The 17,699-nt window shown below is 43.9% G+C and overlaps 1 protein-coding gene across 4 annotated transcripts in view; it reads left to right on the forward strand.

Moving 5' to 3' along the window:
• The first annotated feature begins 9,683 nt into the window (after nucleotides 1-9,683).
• The window catches only part of larp4b (La ribonucleoprotein 4B), a 123,338-nt gene continuing 115,322 nt past the window's right edge, over nucleotides 9,684-17,699 (forward strand). For all 4 annotated transcript variants that reach the window (XM_048559039.2, XM_048559027.2, XM_048559017.2 and 1 more), the window contains exon 1: nucleotides 9,684-10,102. The gene's annotated coding sequence lies outside the window, so the exon portion shown is untranslated. The remainder of the gene's footprint in view (nucleotides 10,103-17,699) is intronic.

Consider the following 17,699-nt stretch of genomic DNA (forward strand, 5'->3'; position numbering starts at 1 on the left):
TCATTCCATACATGCACCACACTCTGCATGAAAATGTTACCCCTCAGGTCCCTTTTAAATCTTTCCTCTCTCAGCTTAAACCTGTGCCCTCAAGTTTTGGACTCTGCTACCCTATCTATGCCTCCTATGATTTTATAAACCTCTATAAGGTCACCTCTCAGCCTCCAAAGCTCCAGGGAAAATAGGCCTCTCCCAATAGTTCAAACTCTCCATTCCTGGCAATATCCTTGTAAATCTTTTCTGAACCCTTTCAAGTTTCACAACATCTTCCGATAGTAGGGAGACCGGAACTGAACTCAGTAGTCCTAACGAGGCCTAATAAATGTCCTGTACAGCTTCAACATGACCGAATTCCTCTACTCAATGCAAACTTACTAACCATCTCTCCTATGTTCATATTCAAATCATTTACATAAATGATAAAATATTTATAAATAACATTCAGCATATAATTAATTACACTTTGCATTCAGAGATCAGCATTTGATAAAAATGTGTTTTTAAAGTACTTTGGAAAAATATTACTACTGCGAACCAATTACTCATCCTGAGCTGTTTCAACTCGTTGGCTTTTGCTGGGAAGCTATTACACTGTTGAATACTATTGACATTCACATTTTCATTGACCATTATTGATCTATGGCAGCATCACACAAAGGTTCTGAAAGTTTTAACATCATCACTTTTAATGTGAGCCAAGTCAAATAACCTTTCAGTTTTCAACTGAGAATTTCAAATGATGCTAGACAATGTTCAGAGGCACCAGTTTCACTGTGGATTCTGCCACATACAAATAAAATGGAGTTAATTTATTATGAAATCAAATTACCTGAATATGGAACCATATTCCTTATAATACTGGGCCAGACTTAATGAGAAGAGTAGATCACTTTTTAAACAGGCTTGGAACATAGCGTGTACAAGGTTACCATGTTTCCAGTGTCAAAAGGTGCACGAAAGCCTTTACCCCCATCAATATTGATAATGTGGTATACTGCATCCACTGTACCCGTTGTGGCCTCCTCAACACTGGGGAAACCAAGCGGAGGCTTGGGGACTGCTTTGCAGAACACCTACGCTCGGTTCGTACTAAACAACTGCATCTCCCAGTTGCGAACCATTTCAACTCCTCCTCCCATTCCTCAGACATGTCTATCCTGGCCTCCTGCAATGCCACAATGATGCAACCCGAAGGTTGCAGGAACAGCAACTCATATTGCGCTTGGGAACCCTGCAGACTAATGGTATCAATGTGGATTTCACAAGCTTCAAAATTTCCCCTTCCCCTACTGCATCCCAAAACCAGCCCAGCTCGTCCCCGCCTCCCTAACCTGTTCTTCCTCTGACCCATCCCCTCCTCCCTACTCAAGCCACATCCCCATTTCCTGCCTTCTAACCTCATCCTGCCACCTTGATCTGTCGGTCCTCCCTGGACTGACCTATCTCCTCCCTACCTCCCCACCTACACTCACCTTTACTGGCTCCATCCCCGCCTCTTTAACTTGTTTGTGTCCTCTCCACCTATCTTCTCCTCCATCCATCTTCGATCCGCCTCCCCCTCTCTCCCTATTTATTTCAGAACCCTCTTCCCCACTCCCATTTCCGATGACGGGTCTAGGCCTGAAATGTCAGCTTTCCTGCCCCTAAGATGCTGCTTGGCCTGCCGTGTTCATTCAGCTCCACAGCTTGTTATCTTATCATCCCAACTGTTGTCTCTGCAACATGACCACTTATTGGGGTCACAAACCACAGTTTGGGAATCACTGATATCTACACCCTCCATTTTACCCTTAAACATGATGATCTCAAGGAATGGCAAAATAAAAACCCAGACCATTGCCTCTTATAACTTTGAGTGGAAAAATCTGGCAAATTCTTCTCTGAACCATTCCTTTCCCCACCTCTGCTACACAACAGGTGACTGAAAACTGATTTTCAATTTCAATGAATATATATCTCCAGTGTGTTACCATGACTAAAAGGGAAATAATGGAGGGAAAAATTAATGAAAGTCAAAGAAAAACATCTGCCAGGTAGAATGAAAGTAAAAAAATGAAGGAAAGGCTTTTATTTACACTTCAATTGTTGCACATCAGGAACACTATTTAAGATGAACTAATAAATAACCTGCTTCAATAATTCCCAGTGTGAGTACAAAACCATTAAATCAAGAGGCTGAAAGTAAGTCTCATTTTTGGAGCCACATTTTTTCCTAACAGTTAACATGTACAACAGGTGAGTGGTATCAGATCATTAGTAACTAATTTCCAGTCAGTTGGCTATATTCCTATTTACATTAACCTTTTTAATAAAGTTCAAAACCATTTTTGGCTTATCTATAATAAATAAATAGTACTTGAATTTTATATGTCACATTGAAATGTCCTAAGTTCTTCACATAATGAATTATTTTTCCAAGTCACATTGTTGTTCTTACCTCTGGCCTTGCCAACCACAACTGACAAAATATTTTAAATATTTATCAAAAATAAATCACGATAAAGCTTCAGTTGTCCATAGCTCCACAATATATTCCAAACTACTTTTTTTTTATTTAACGGAAGCCTAATAAGTCTGCAAAAAAACCCAACATGTTTAGCCTCCATGCAGTGCTTTTGCATTTTAGAGATGGGATATAAAACAGGTGCTAGGTCCTTCATTAACATGTGGAAGGATTCCAGTGCCGTATGAACTGGCTGCTAGAATGTCTGAATATTGCCATACCCAGCATGGCACAGTTGTAGATCCAATGCTGTTCAAATATAGGATTTGGCCACTTGAAATTGGTGCTTTCTATCTTAAGACTTAGCTTTGTTTTCTTTCTCCTCTGCAGCTTGTTAATACTACTCAGGCACAAATTAAGGCTTTCTGTCTGATCCATATGATTTGTCTCTTGAACAGCATAATTGATTAGACATCAATGACAAATGCTTTTCCCTTCCTATGTAACAGAATATTCAGCACCTGCTGTTTGAGAGATATCCACTTCTCATGATTTCTATTAATGTGTATGGTGGCCAATTGTTTGGGAAGCTATTTCATTAGTTTCTGGATTGTGTTGTGACTCATGGTTTTGAAGCTCAAGGTAAATTATGCTCTTGGCTCAGACAACTTCTACTTCCTTTTTATACACTCCTGGAACATGGGATTGCTGGCCGGGTCAGCATTTATTGATTGATTGATCGATCATTGTGAAATGATACTGTGAAAAGTGTTGTTTTGAGGGCTACAGAGATGGATGGTAGCATACAAGGTCCAACAGGGTAGCAGAACAGAGTGCAGAATACAATCTTACAGCCACAGAGAAGGTGCAGATAGAAAGGTCAAAATTAACATTTGAGAGGTCCATTCAAAAGTCTGATAACAGTGGGGAAGAAGCTGTTTTTAAATATGTTTGTACTTGTATTCAAATTTTTACATCTTCTGCCCAATGAAAGAGGCAGAAGAGAGTATTCCAGAGTAGGAGGGGTCTTTGATTATGATGGTTGCTTTCCCGAGGCAGCGGGAAGTATAGATGGAGTCAATGGATAGAAGGCTAGTTTGTGTGATGGTCTGGAGTGTGTTCACGACTCGCTGTAGTTTCTTGTGGTCTTGGGAAGAGCAGTCGCCATATCACGCTGTAATGCATCTAGCTGGGATTTTTTCTGTTGTGCATCTGTAAATATTGGTTAGTCTTTGTGGACATGCTGAATTTCCTCAGCCTCCTAAGGAAGTAGAGATGCTATTGTATTCTCTTGATCATTCCATTGATGTGGATGGACCAAAACAGATGGCTGGTGCTCATCACTCCCAGGAACTTGATTCTCTCGATCATCTCCACTTGAATCCCTAGTTGCCCTTAAGAAAGTAGTGGTGAGCAGCCTTCTTGAATTGCTGCAGTCTGTTTGCTGTAGTTAGATCCACAATGCCCTTACGGAGGGGATTCCATGATTTTGACTCAGCAGCAATGAAGGAACAGCAAAATATTTCCAGCTCAGGGTGGGGTAGTGGCTGGCAGGGGAACTTGCAGGTGGTGGTGTTCCAATGTATCTCGATGTGTGGTCATGGGTTTGGAAGGTGCTATCTAAGGATCTTTTGCAAATTTGTGCAGTGCATCTTGTAGATTGTATGCTCTGCTGTTACTGAGTGTCACTGATGGAGGGAGTGGATTTGGTGCCAATCAAGTAGGCTGCTTTGTCCTGCATGGTTTCAATCTTCTTGTGTGCTGTTGGACTTGTACTCATTCACACAGGTGTTTACATGTGATTCTTCCTACAATAGGTTAACTGGCACTTTCAACCTACTCACTCTACATGATTCTGGTGTGAGCTGGATAACAAATATTTTACTGTGCTCCTTAACCCAAATTTTTCCTTCTTTAGTTATCCTATTCATATCCCTTTGTAGTCTGTCTCCATCCTCTGCCATTTTCTTGTCTATCTTGGTGTCATTGGCAAATTTAACGAGCTTACATTCAGTTCCACCCCCTCATCCAATTCATTGCTGTAGATTCCTATAGTACTCTATGAGTTACTGTTTGCAAACGCAAAAAAGACCCATTTACTGTGGATTTCCTGTTAGTAATATAATCCCTTATCCTTGCTGATATGAGGTTATAAAAGATGCAAGTCAAATACTAGGGTGTTGAAAAATAGCAATGTCAAAAATAGAGCAAGGGATAAAGATTCAAATTATAAATCAAAGCCATACAGTGATAGAGGTCTACAGCACAGGAAAAAAGTTCTTTGGTCCATCAAGTTCGCACTAGTCCAAAGCAAGCAAACGATCAGAATAAAGAACAGTACAGCACAGGAACAGGCTCTTTTACTTACAAAGACTGCACCAACCGCTACCTTTCTAAATTACAAACCTTTTGCCTCTACTCTCTCCATATCCCTCTGTTCCCTGCCTATTCATACATCTTTCAAGATGCCTGTTAAGCATTGCTATCTGCCTCCATCACCTTCTCTGGCAGTGCATTCCAAGTACTTCACACACCCTTGTAAAAAAAAAACTGCCTTCTCACATCTCCTTTAAACTTTACCTCTATTACCTTACTATGTCTCCTTGATATATCTACCCTGGAAAAACATGATATATAAGACCAGTTATATTCTCCTCCAAATCATTTACATGTTTAACAAATAACGGGTCTCAGGGCTGATCCCTGCAAAACACCACAGGTCACAGATTTCTAATCTGAAAAACACCCTTGCATCATTACTCTCTGTCCTCTATGAGTAAGTCAGTTTATAATCCATTTTTCCAACTCACCATAGATCCCATGTGACTTCAATTCTACTCTTCTATTCTAATCTGAAAGCCTCTGACTTGCAATGAAGCGATAATATCTGGAAGTATTATTGTGAAACATATAATCAGAGGGTTAGATAGGGTGGATAGGGAGAGTCTTTTTCCTAGGATGGTGACGGCGAGCATGAGGGGGCATAGCTTTAAATTGAGGGGCGAAAGATATAGGACAGATGTCAGAGGTAGTTTCTTTACTCAGAGAGTAGTAAGGGAATGGAACGCTTTGCCTGCAACAGTAGTAGATTCACCAACTTTAGGTACATTTAAGTCGTCATTGGATAAGCATATGGACGTACATGGAATAGTGTAGGTTAGATGGGCTTGAGATCGGTATGACAGGTCGGCACAACATCGAGGGCCAAAGGGCCTGTACTGTGCTGTAATGTTCTATAAAGAATCTTAAAGGAAATTAACTAATCTGAGACAGTCAACATGATTTTGAGTCACATATGACAGGGTTATCCTCTGATGAAGGGTCCAGGCCCGAAACGTCAGCTTTTGTGCTCCTGAGATGCTGCCTGGCCTGCTGTGTTCATCCGGCTTCACACTTTGTTATCTTGGATTCTCCAGCATCTGCAGCTCCCATTATCTCTGATGACAGGGTTATCTACCTGGATTTCAGCAACAAATTTCATACAGTCTCACATTAAAAGGTATTGCATTGCTGATTGCGTAGATGGAATGTATCACCACAAATTGGCAATGGTTGAGTGAAAGACCATCATGAGTTGTATTTCAAGGGCAGGTATCTGGCTGTCAGTTGCAAATAGGTTCCAAGATTTAATGTTGGGACTGCTGCTATTGCTGCTTCTGCGTTCACTCCAATGCATTCATATCTTTTTAAATATGAGATACCCACAACTGTACACAGTACTTCCAACTGAGTTCTAACAGCTGAGGATCTTGTTCAAGTTCAATATCACCTCCCTGCTGCTGTATTCTATGTCCCTGTTAATAAAGCTGAAAACATTATGCTTAATTAACTGCTGTCATTACCTGTCCTGCCACCTTCAATAATTTGTACACAAATACACCCAGGTCCCTCTGGTTTTGCACGCAGTATAGAATTGGAGCCGCTTGTTTGTATTTTCTTTCAATGTTCTTCTAATCAAAATGCACCATCTCAGAATTCTCAGTATTGAACCTTATCTGCCACCTATCCAGTACTCCACCGATTTGTCAATGGCCCTTTGGAGTTCCATACCAAACTTCACAGTTTACAATTCTTCCAAGTTTCAAGTCGTCTGCAAATTTGGAAATTGTCACCTTCACACCGAGATCCTTAACATGAAAATATATTTTGAAAAGCAAGGGTGCCATAACAACTCCTGCAAAACTCCACTCAAAGCAGCTTAAGCCCGAAAAATATCCTCTGCCATTTCCATTACCTTCAGCAGTACACCACCACCAAGCACATTTTCCCCTCCCTCCACGGTCAATAATCCAAGGGTCTGTTACCTCTCTGACACCCTGATTCATTTTTCCTTCACTCTAATTACTTCCTCGCTCGCACATTGCACCTTCCCACAAAAAGGTGAAACACTTGCCCAATCACCTCTTCACCATCCAAGGCCCCGAACACTCCTTCCAGAGGGTCAGTGAATAGCACTACCGCCTCATGGTGCTAGGGACCTACATTTAATTCCAGCCTTGGATAACTGTCTGTGTGGAGTTTGCACATTCTTCTGTGTCGGTGCAGATATCTTCCATGGATTGGCCATGCTAAATTGTCTGTGAGAGCCAGAGATGTATAAGCAAGGTGGATTAGCCATAGATGCAGCAGCATTTCTCTTGTAATTCTTTCAATTCAGTCTCCTGTACATTGGTGAGACCAAACATAGACGGGTGACCACTTTGCAGAACACCTCCAATCTGTCTCTATGAATAACCCTGACCCTCCAGTTTCTTGCCATTTCAATAAACACCTTGCTCTCAAACTAAAATTTCTGCCCTGAGCCTGCTGCCATCCTCCAGCAAACCACAACAAAAGGTCAAGGAGCAACATTAAATTTTCCTCTTCATACTTTACAGCCTCAAGTCACAATACTTAATTAAAATGTACTTGTTTGCACTTAATAAAGGGGTCTAATTCTCACCTTTTCACACCTTAATTTAAGCCCATTTTTCACTTTTTTCTTTTCCATTCCTTTATCTTACTCATTGGGTCTCTACACCTCCTACCCTCTCGCTCCCTCGGTCTCTTTCCAATCTATATTAAAAAAATCTATTTTACAACACCTTCCAGTTCTAAAGAAATCATACTCGGACTGAAAATGGTCACCAATTTCTTTCTCAACAGATGCTGCCAGACCTGCTGGGTTTGTCTATCCTTCTGTGTGTTTGTTTCAGACTACAGATCTGATTTTATTTATTTATTCTCAGGTTGTACCTAAGTACAGTGAAAACCTTTGTTTATGAGCAGTGCAGGCAGATCACTGTAAGTATGGACATTAGATCATAGGGTGAAACAAAAAGCTTTGATAGAGGCAAACAGGTTACTTCGCGCAGGTCATGCACCAAGCAAGATCAACATTAGCAGGATCGCATTTCTTGAAGTAGGAGTCCATTCATCAGTCTAATAGTAGCTGGGAAGAAACTGTTCCTGATCCAGTTGGTACAGTTCAAGCTTTTGTATCTTCTACCTTACAGAAGTGGTTGTAAGAGAGCATCACCATGAAGAGATAGGTCTTTGGTGTTAGCAACCTTTCCACAGCAATGAGCCATGTAAATGGAATCCATGGATGGAAGGCTGGCTCCCGAGATGTTGATATTTAGCTTTTGCTTTAGCCTTTATTTAAGCTTGTTTGTTACAGCAAATGACTTAAACTGAAAATCATGTTGTGTGATCCTCTCAGTCACCTGGAGCTTTTTAGAAGTTATCTGTCTCCATAAGAATCATAACAATCTAAAGCTTTCAGCATCTTATCCATGACTTTAATTGCTCCACTATCTGCGACCACGCATTCAACTAATAGGCTGTAAACACTAAAACCTCCTCCAAATTGTTCCATGACTTTGGCCATTTCATTTCTAGATGCTCACGGCGTACAACAACGCAAAAGTTTGCACGACTTGAACTAGCTTAACACCTGAATGCGTGGGAAGAAAATGTCACGAGCTTTGGATTGGTGCAGAAATAAAAACTGCAAGTGCTGGAGAAATTCAGAAGGCCCTGTCAGCAGCAAATTTCCAATCCTATATAAGTAAGGCAAAAGTAGGCGTCTTGGCATCCTGGGTTTGCAGCGTCGCCACTTGAACGTGTCCGAACCCCATGAACAAATGCAACATGCGCGCCCTGTCCGTGACGTGTTCCCCGCCTTCCCGCCTCTTGCGTTCATTCACTTTTTTTTGCTGCGTTTGGGGAGTCGCTGCAAACGCTAGGAATGCTCCAACATTCTCCTGCGCGTTGATCTCTGAGCAAAACAGCTTTCATTTCCAGGTGCATGCCAACGTCATTTACGCACTGCGGCACACGGAAAGAAGGCGGGAAACTATGCGTGCGTTGAAAAAAAATTGCGAAATAATCTGTCATCTCAATGAGGTTGTGGTGTCCAGAGGAGCTCGGCGTGAATTGCGTCGGTCTTTCTTTCAAATTAGACAAGCTCGATTTTAAACGATTAACAGAAAAAAAAAGCCCTGAAGTTAACGGGAGCACAAACCAGTCGTTCTCTTTTGTACAATTTGGTAGTTCGCAAAAGGAGATCTTGTTTCTGTGGTGGGTAAAGCTCAAGGGTTCTAAAGAATATTCCATATGGCTTTAGAAACGTGTTTGCTTTCGCACGGTCACACATCCCGTCCATTTCTCGGGCTTGCAAAAACAACATTTTAATGTCATGTTTTAAAAAATTCAAAAAATCTTGAAACGAAATGAAATATCTATAGACGTAACTTTCAAAAATCAAAGAAAAATAGGCACATATATGTACTCTAGTACAGAATATTTTTAGGGGAACACAACTTAGGGGCGCGTGACAAATAACATTCAGACTACGATCCTCTTCCAGGCCATTAATTAAAAAAGGGGTGGGTAGGAGAGGCGATGATTGACAGACAGGGCGAACAATCGAAGCTGGCAATGGGTGGGCCGCAATCCGGCTGATTGACAAAGGCAGTGACCAACCGAAAACTGCATTCTGGCGGCGGGTAACACTGAAACGTCCGGGTAGGAGGACCAATCGAAGACCGGCTCTCGGGTGGGTCGGCAGTATGGGCGAGGATTGACTGACACCTTGACCAATAGAAAGCCCCAGTTGGCAGGATGCGTCAACAGTAAGCCCGAGAGCTAACAAGTAGGCGGGACTTCCTCCAGGCTTGCTCGCCCCACCCCCTCGAAACTGTGCCCATCCCCCTCCCTCTCGCCCCCTCCCCCCAGCACCCCCCCCCACCCCCCCCCTTCCTCCCTTTCCGCCAGGAGAGAAGATCGGACGACGGAGAGCTTTTAACCGGAGCAGATTGGGATTAAGCGGCGGCAAAGGCCCGAGTTACTCAGTTGAGGCCTTTAAGCGGAAAAAGGGGAAGACAGCGAGCGAGGGACCGATAATTTTTCCGAGTCGGGCTTCTGAGAAACGGGGCTTTCTTTCCCTTCCCCTCAGGCCGGCTTCGCTCTTAGACAGGGAGTTAGTGTCTCTGTGTGTGTGTGTGTGTGTGAGAGAGAGAGAGGGATTGCTGAGGCCGTGTTCTTCTCCAGCTGCTGCTACTGCTTCTCGTTGTTTTCCCCGCCGTCCGAGGGGGAGAGGTACAGAGATAGCGGGTTGATAAAGGTGAAGAGAATCCGTCGGCGGTCCGGACAAGTGAAGGCAGCAGCGGTGGGCAGGTGAGAATCGAAGGGGAAGGGTGCGAAGACGGCGGGGTTTTCTTTTCGCGGGGGGGAGGGTGCGTTTTGGTGGAAATGTGTTTGGGGGCGGGAGGAGAAGGGTGACGGTGGTGGTTCGATTTAGGTCGCTCGGGCCTCGGAGGCCTCAGGCCCGAGACAGTGGGAGAGAGGGAGACATGGTGGCCGCCATGTTTGTGAGAGTAGGGACGGGCCGATGGCGAACCCGGGCCCTCCTTAGTCATGTGTTTATTCTCTTCAGAGGTTTTTTTGTGCGGAGTGTACCCGCTTCTCTTCCCTTTTAATTTCGTGAATTCCCCTGCCCGTCCCCCGCCCAATCCCTTTTGCTGCTCTTTCCCTGTCGGGTCACTTCTCCGTTCCGAAGCGGTGAGGGACGCTCCTGATATCGGGTCACAAGGTAGCCCCGTCTAGGCCGTCGGTTCCCCGGCACCAAGCGGTGTGTAATTTTTTAAAAAACTGGTCCCTGTGCTTGGGTAGTTGAGTCCCGAACCCTGCCAGTGCGGGTTGTTTGTGATTCTTGTTCTTCGTGAACTCGCGAAAGGAACATGTGCTTCCCTCCCAAGATGAAGAAAGGCCAGAACTGAAACCTCTCTCTTTCTTCTTCCTCTTCACTTCCTCCCCCCCCCCCCCCCCCCGCCAAGAAAACCACCAACCACCCTGAAAAACGAAACGAATCCGCGGAATGTTTCTAGTGTACTTAATTTTTCGGGGTTTTAAAACGTTTGTGTATCGGTGACGCATTGATTTTTGTGCGTTTTTGGGGATCCCGTGCGGCCTTTCGTTGCATTTATTTCGGGATTTGACAGTGTAGTAAACTATTCCTTTTGGTATAATTGATTTTGTATCTTCAACCATCAAGTTACCAGTTTTGGCGGGGGGGGGGGTGTGGTGGTTGGTGCATTACTTGTCACTTGCTTTTCCTCTTTGTAACGTGAAATGGGGAGAATGAAACAAACGTGATGCCATTAGCTCACCATCTCAGTCTCGGGCACTATGATTTAGCAACTATTTGAGTGTAGAGAGGATGGTTGTCCACGGAAGTTGATAGACTTTACCCTCTGGATACGGAAAATGTCAGGGAGATTCACAGCTGTGTCAGCTTAACTACGAGACCGCACTGCGTCTGCTCCTCCTAGGATGCGCTGCGAAGAAGTTTCCAGGGACAATATGTAGGCTTTTGGCCTACTTCGTCTTGTTCTATTTTTATATTGAAGTAATTGGGTAATTGCTTTGCAATTCACTTTCAAGAAATACCTACAGCCGTCTGTTCGGGAAAGGAGGGTCGTCTTCGTGATTTTTTTCTTGCCTACGTTTTAGATTTGGTAGGCCTCCGAATTGGATTTATCGCTGCCGGGCTGTATAGCGTTTGAAAATACGCTCCACTGTCGTTACTTATGTAATACAATAATAAATGAGCTTGCACACTTGCTTGGTAGTTCTGTGGGCTTAAGCTTTTGGGCTTTGAACGACATAATTAAGCTTCTCGGGACTTAACTTCAGTTGTAGTTCAATTATAATTTTGTGATTAATTCAAACATTGCACTAATGTCCATAAACATAAGAGCAGTTTCCTTGTGGGTCTGCGTGGAATAATGACAAAATAGAAAATTCTGGAAACTCAAATTTTAACTTGTGCAAAACTCCTTTAGTGAGTTGAATGATAGTTAAATGTTGCATGCAAGTTACATACAGAACAGTTTTGTATGTTGGCTCAGCAGTAGCTGCTAATGAGTAAATGTGTTGCACCTAGTTAAACTGGCCGTGCTTTTTAACTCTTAAGCATAAAGATCGTAGCCTAATCAATATTCAAGTGTAAAAGATGCTACATCTAGACTAAAAATTAACCTGGTGGTAGCAGTACACAACTAATGACCTGATGTTATGCAGACGTGACCTAATCACTTTGTGAACTCTGTTCTCAATGGTTGAGCAAATAATCTTAAATTCTAGATTGCATTAATTTTTCCAAAAATGCTGTGCTGCCACAACTTGCGGTGCGATTGAAAACTGGGGCACCATAGCAATCAGTGAATATGGTGCAATTATGAATTGCATTTTTGTACTCCCTATGGGTTACTGGCTTTTGTGAAGCACCTCTTTTAATCTAGTTACATCCCCTTTTGGGAGGCAATAGTACAGTAATATTATCACTAGACTGCCTTGGTCTCTGATTTTTACCAAGCTCTGGGGAACTGGCTTTCAGATCCTGCCATAACAGATGGTGGATGATAAAATGTGAGGCTGGATTAACTCAGGAGCACAAAAGCTGACGTTTCAGGCCTAGACCCTTCATCAGAGAGGGGGATGGGGCGAGGGCTCTGGAATAAATAGGGAGAGGGGGGGAGGCGGACCAAAGATGGAGAGAAAAGAAGATAGGTGGAGAGGGTGTAGGTGGGGAGGTAGGGAGGGGATAGGTCAGTCCAGGGAAGACGGACAGGTCAAGGAGGTGGGATGAGGTTAGTAGGTAGCTGGGGGTGCGGCTTGGGGTGGGAGGAAGGGATGGGTGAGAGGAAGAACAAGTTAGGGAGGCAGAGACAGGTTGGACTGGTTTTGGGAGCTGGGCTGGTTGTGTGGTGCAGTGGGGGGAGGGGATGAACTGGGCTGGTTTAGGGATGCAGTTGGGGAAGGGGAGATTTTGAAACTGGTGAAGTCCACATTGATACCATTAGGCTGCAGGGTTCCCAGGCGGAATATGAATTGCTGTTCCTGCAACCTTCGGGTGGCATCATTGTGGCACTGCAGGAGGCCCATGATGGACATGCCATCTAAAGAATGGGAGGGGGAGTGGAAATGGTTTGCGACTGGGAGGTGCAGTTGTTTGTTGTGAACTGAGCAGAGGTGTTCTGCAAAGCGGTCTCCAAGCCTCCGCTTGGTTTCCCCAATGTAGAGGAAGCCACGCCGGGTACAGTGGATGCAGTATACCACATTGGCAGATGTGCAGGTGAACCTCTGCTTAATGTGGAATGTCATCTTGGGGCCTGGGATAGGGGTGAGGGGGGAGGTGTGGGGGCAAGTGTAGCACTTCCTGCGGTTGCAGGGGAAGGTGCCGGGTGTGGTGCGGTTGGAGGGCAGTGTGGAGCGAACAAGGGAATCACAGTGGTCTCTCTGGAAAGCAGACAGGGGTGGGGATGGAAAAATGCCTTGGGTGGTGGGGTTGGATAGTAAATGGCGGAAGTGTCGGAGGATGATGTGTTTGTATCCGGAGGTTGGTAGGGTGGTGTGTGAGAATGAGGGGGATCCTCTTTGGGCGGTTGTGGCGGGGCCAGGGTGTGAGGGATGTGTTGCGGGAAATACGGGAGATGTGGTCAAGGGTGTTCTCGATCACTGTGGGGGGGGGGGGAAGTTGCAGTCCTTGACGAACTTGGACATCTGGGATGTGTGGGAGCAGATGCGGCGGAGGTGGAGGAATTGGGAATGGAATTTTTGCAGGAGGTGTATTCTAGAAATGCTACAATTGCCCCCACACCTCCTGCCTCACCCCTATCCCAGGCCCCAAGATGACATTCCACGTTAAGCAGAGGTTCACCTGCACATCTGCCAATGTGGTATACTGCATCCACTGTACCCGGTGTGGCTTCCTCTACATTGTAGAAACCAAGCGGAGGCTTGGAGACCGCTTTGCAGAACACCTCCGCTCAGTTCGCAACAAACAACTGCACCTCCCAGTCGCAAACCACTTCCACTCCCCCTCCCATTCTTTAGATGACATGTGCAACATGACCCTCCTGCAGTGCCACATTGATGCCACCCGAAGGTTGCAGGAACAGCAACTCTTTTATTCCGCCTGGGAACCCTGCAGCCTAATGGTATCAATGTGGACTTCACCAGTTTCAATATCTCCCCTTCCCCAACTACATCCCTAAACCAGCCCAATTCGTCCCCTCCCCCCACTGCACCACACAACCAGCCCAGCTCTTCTCCCCCCCCCCCCCCCCACCCACTGCATCCCAAAACCAGCCCAACCTGTCTCTGCCTGCCTAACCTGTTCTTCCTCTCACCCATCCCTTCCTCCCACCCCAAGCCACACCCCCATCTACCTACTAACCTCATGCCACCTCCTTGACCTGTCCGTCTTCCCTGGACTGACCTATCCCCTCCCTACCTCCCCACCTATACTCTCTCCACCTATCTTCTTTTCTCTCCATCTTCGGTCCGCCTCCCCCTCTCCCTATTTATTCCAGAGCCCTCACCCCATCCCCCTCTCTGAAGGGTCTAGGCCCGAAACGTCAGCTTTTGTGCTCCTGAGATGCTGCTTGGCCTGCTGTGTTCATCCAGCCTCAGATTTTATTATCTTGGATTCTCCAGCATCTGCAGTTCCCATTATCTCTGATAACAGATGGTGGAATTGGAATGCCAGTAAATATCTGGAATGAGGACTAATGACCATGGAACTAGCTTTAAAGCCTATCTGGAATAACTTCTTTTTTAGGGTTAGAAATGTGGCATACTAACTAGTCTACATATGACTCCAGACCTACCGGGTTGTGGTGTTCTCATAATTGACATTTGAAATGGTCTAGCAAACTGTTCTAACCTCTTGTTAGAAGCGTGGGGAAGAATGGCAAAATCACTGAATCTACCTTTAGTGTCTTGACTGAGCAGTTCAAGAAGGAAGCTCAGCACCAGGTTCTGAAGTGTAACTGGGGACAAGCAAATGCTGGCCTAGCCACTAACATCCATATTTCTCAGTTGAATTTTAAGTACCAGGCCATCTGTAAATTCCTTTTGAATAAAATTCAGTGACTCTTGACTGCCCCCTCCTGATCGCTTCAGATTTAAGCTCAGTGAGGGACCAGCTATAGAAAAGATACCAGACTTCTACAAAATGCTGGTGAGCAAAATCAGCTTTAGTAGTCAACAGTAAGAGACAACCTGGGGACTTGATTCATAATCTATGGTAAATAGTGGAATTTGAATGAAGTTGTAACTCTGGAATTGACACTAGTGACCGTGAACTTTTAGTGTGTACTATTTACACAAGGCACTGGAGAAATATGCCAAGTCTGTTTAATTGGCACCCTCCAAACCCATGACTTCCTTCTTCTAGAAGGACAAGGAATGTCATCGCCTACGACTTTTTTGATTTTCCTCCAAACCATGCACCCCCCCCCCCCCTTGGAAATGTTCCTTAGTTGCCTTGTTGACATCCTGGAATGGCACTGCGGGTCTGACTGCAGCGGTTCAAGAACACAGCTCGCCCCAGCCAGAGGCTCCTATGTGAACTTTTTAAAAGCCACTGTATCTTTCACTTTGTGCCATGTATTATTGGAACAAGTGATGACTGACGAAAAAGTAGATATGGGTTTTGACCAGATAAGCATGGGAATCGAGTAGAAATTGTCAACTGAGGCCTAGTGCTAAAATATGTTGGAAGATAGTTTGAGGACTGCAGCTCAAATTGCCTGTGAACTGACCCAATTTCTTATCCAGTCCAGCTGTGCATAAGTGGCAAGTGCTTTTCAAGGTGGGATTTGGTGTTTCTTAAACTGGGAAATCTGTGACACATCATGCTCAGCACTTGCACGAGCATTCACTGCTGTGACTAAAATCTGATCAAGTATATTGATACTTGAAGTAGAATTCATGATTTCAATGCAGTGTTTCATTTGGACTGTAGGTAAAGATTTATAGGTTTGAGAGTTCAAAGTACTATTCAGTCAACGTTTAACATGAATGATTCCACAGGCTTGCTGTGAGATGAATTTTTACATGGCCATTAGACATTTTCTGGATCTTGTAATACATGTTTGGGTTAGGATGAACATGTTGAAATTACACAAATATCTGAAGGCATGCAAGGTCTAAATGTGATGTTTGGGCTATCTGAAGAGCACTTTAACTACTTCAATTTGTGTTCTGCACGCTGCAACAAAAGGTGGGAGGGTTGGTGAGTGCACCAGGGAGGTACTGCAAATACTTCAAGGCAGACTAGTTGCAAACAGTGGTTTTGAAAGTGTGTATGGAATAATCCAGAATTTACCAGTTCTCATTTCTCTTTTTTTTTTGACTCTGCTGTGTTCCAGCATTGAACTGAAAAAAACAGTGCAATTGCATATGTAATGTCATGGATTCAGATTTGTAATTGCCATCAGATCATGGCAAAAGTTGAAAGCTGTATCGACTGGCATTTTCCTTTATGAATGCTTTGCTCCAACAAAATAAAGTACACTGAAGATTTAAAAGAAAAATAAATACTAATTGGTCAGTGGAAAATGTATTTTTGAGCTGGAATATTTGGCCTTGTTTTGACATCAGGAGTTTCAATTTGTTTTTGGATCCAGTGTTTATTCTTGGCAGCTATCAACAATTTCATGTTGTCATATGTTTCATAACAGGGCATAACTTCCTTCAAATGCACCTCAGTAACCAGGTATTTAAGCTAGCTTTAGCTGTTTGATTTCCGGGATCCCTGGTTTGGACTCAGTAAGGGAATTGAGACTTCGACTCTGTCGAACAGTGGATATAGTTCCATGTAGCTAATTGCCTGCTTAGTTAACTGTCTTAATTTGGTTTCTTTATGTTGTGTTTTGGCATTAGGTTAAATTGCTTCACTACGTTAGTATAAACCTATCTAATGCAAGGAAAAACATCTCAGATGGGTTTTATAGGGTAGAGATTTCAGTTCCAAAGGCTTTTAATTAAAACTACAAAAGCTTAAATTCAATGCTCATTCCTGAGGTATTTTATAACTGAATTTTGGAATACAATTACATACATGCTTTAGTGATAATGGGAACTGCAGATGCTGGAGAATCCAAGATAAGTGTGGAGCTGGATGAACACAGCAGGCCAAACAGCATCTCAGGAGCACAAAAGCTGATGCCCCTCTCTGAAGGGTCTAGTCCTGAAATGTCAGCTTTGTGCTCCTGAGATGCTGCTTGGCCTGCTGTGTTCATCCAGCTTCACACTTTGTTATCTTACATGCTTTACCCCCTTCTTAATGTCTTCAACTCTTGTCAATTTTTGCGACTATGTAGGACCTCATTTAACCCAATGTACTGACTGAACACCTATCCATTCACTGAAATTGCTTTCTTTACACTTTTTTAATAGCATTTCTGTATGTACCTCTTTCCACCAGGATGTTGAGTCCTAAAAATTACATCTAACTTGTTTACATATCATCTTTTGGGCTTTGTATTTATCCCTCCTTGGTTACTGATGTGGCAGAAGTGGAAATGAAGTTTTGACTCAATTTATCAATGTATCCTGTGTTTGCAACCATTGATTGGCTAAGAGATGATGTCCTGGAGACTCGCAAGTTTAGGTCCTGGGGCGAGCAGTTTTCATTTGGAAACAACAAATGTCTGTCACTTGCATCCAGCATCCGTGCCTACTAGTGAATTTATGAATCGGAATAGAAAGTTGCAATTTATGTATGCCCTCGTGTAAAGTATTTCCTTGAATGATGCAAGTTAGTCTTTGTATTATCATAGCAGTACCATCGTACTCATCCTGGCAACAGCCGCCTGTTTTAGTCTTTATCTTGCTGTCATATTTGACCCTGAACTGAGCAGCTGGTAGCATCCATGTGACCACCATAATGTCACTTGACTTCAGCCTGTCACGTTTTTCTTCA

Source organism: Stegostoma tigrinum, chromosome 2 (assembly GCF_030684315.1).
Source record: "Stegostoma tigrinum isolate sSteTig4 chromosome 2, sSteTig4.hap1, whole genome shotgun sequence".
In the NCBI taxonomy this organism is placed as follows: Eukaryota; Metazoa; Chordata; class Chondrichthyes; order Orectolobiformes; family Stegostomatidae; genus Stegostoma; species Stegostoma tigrinum.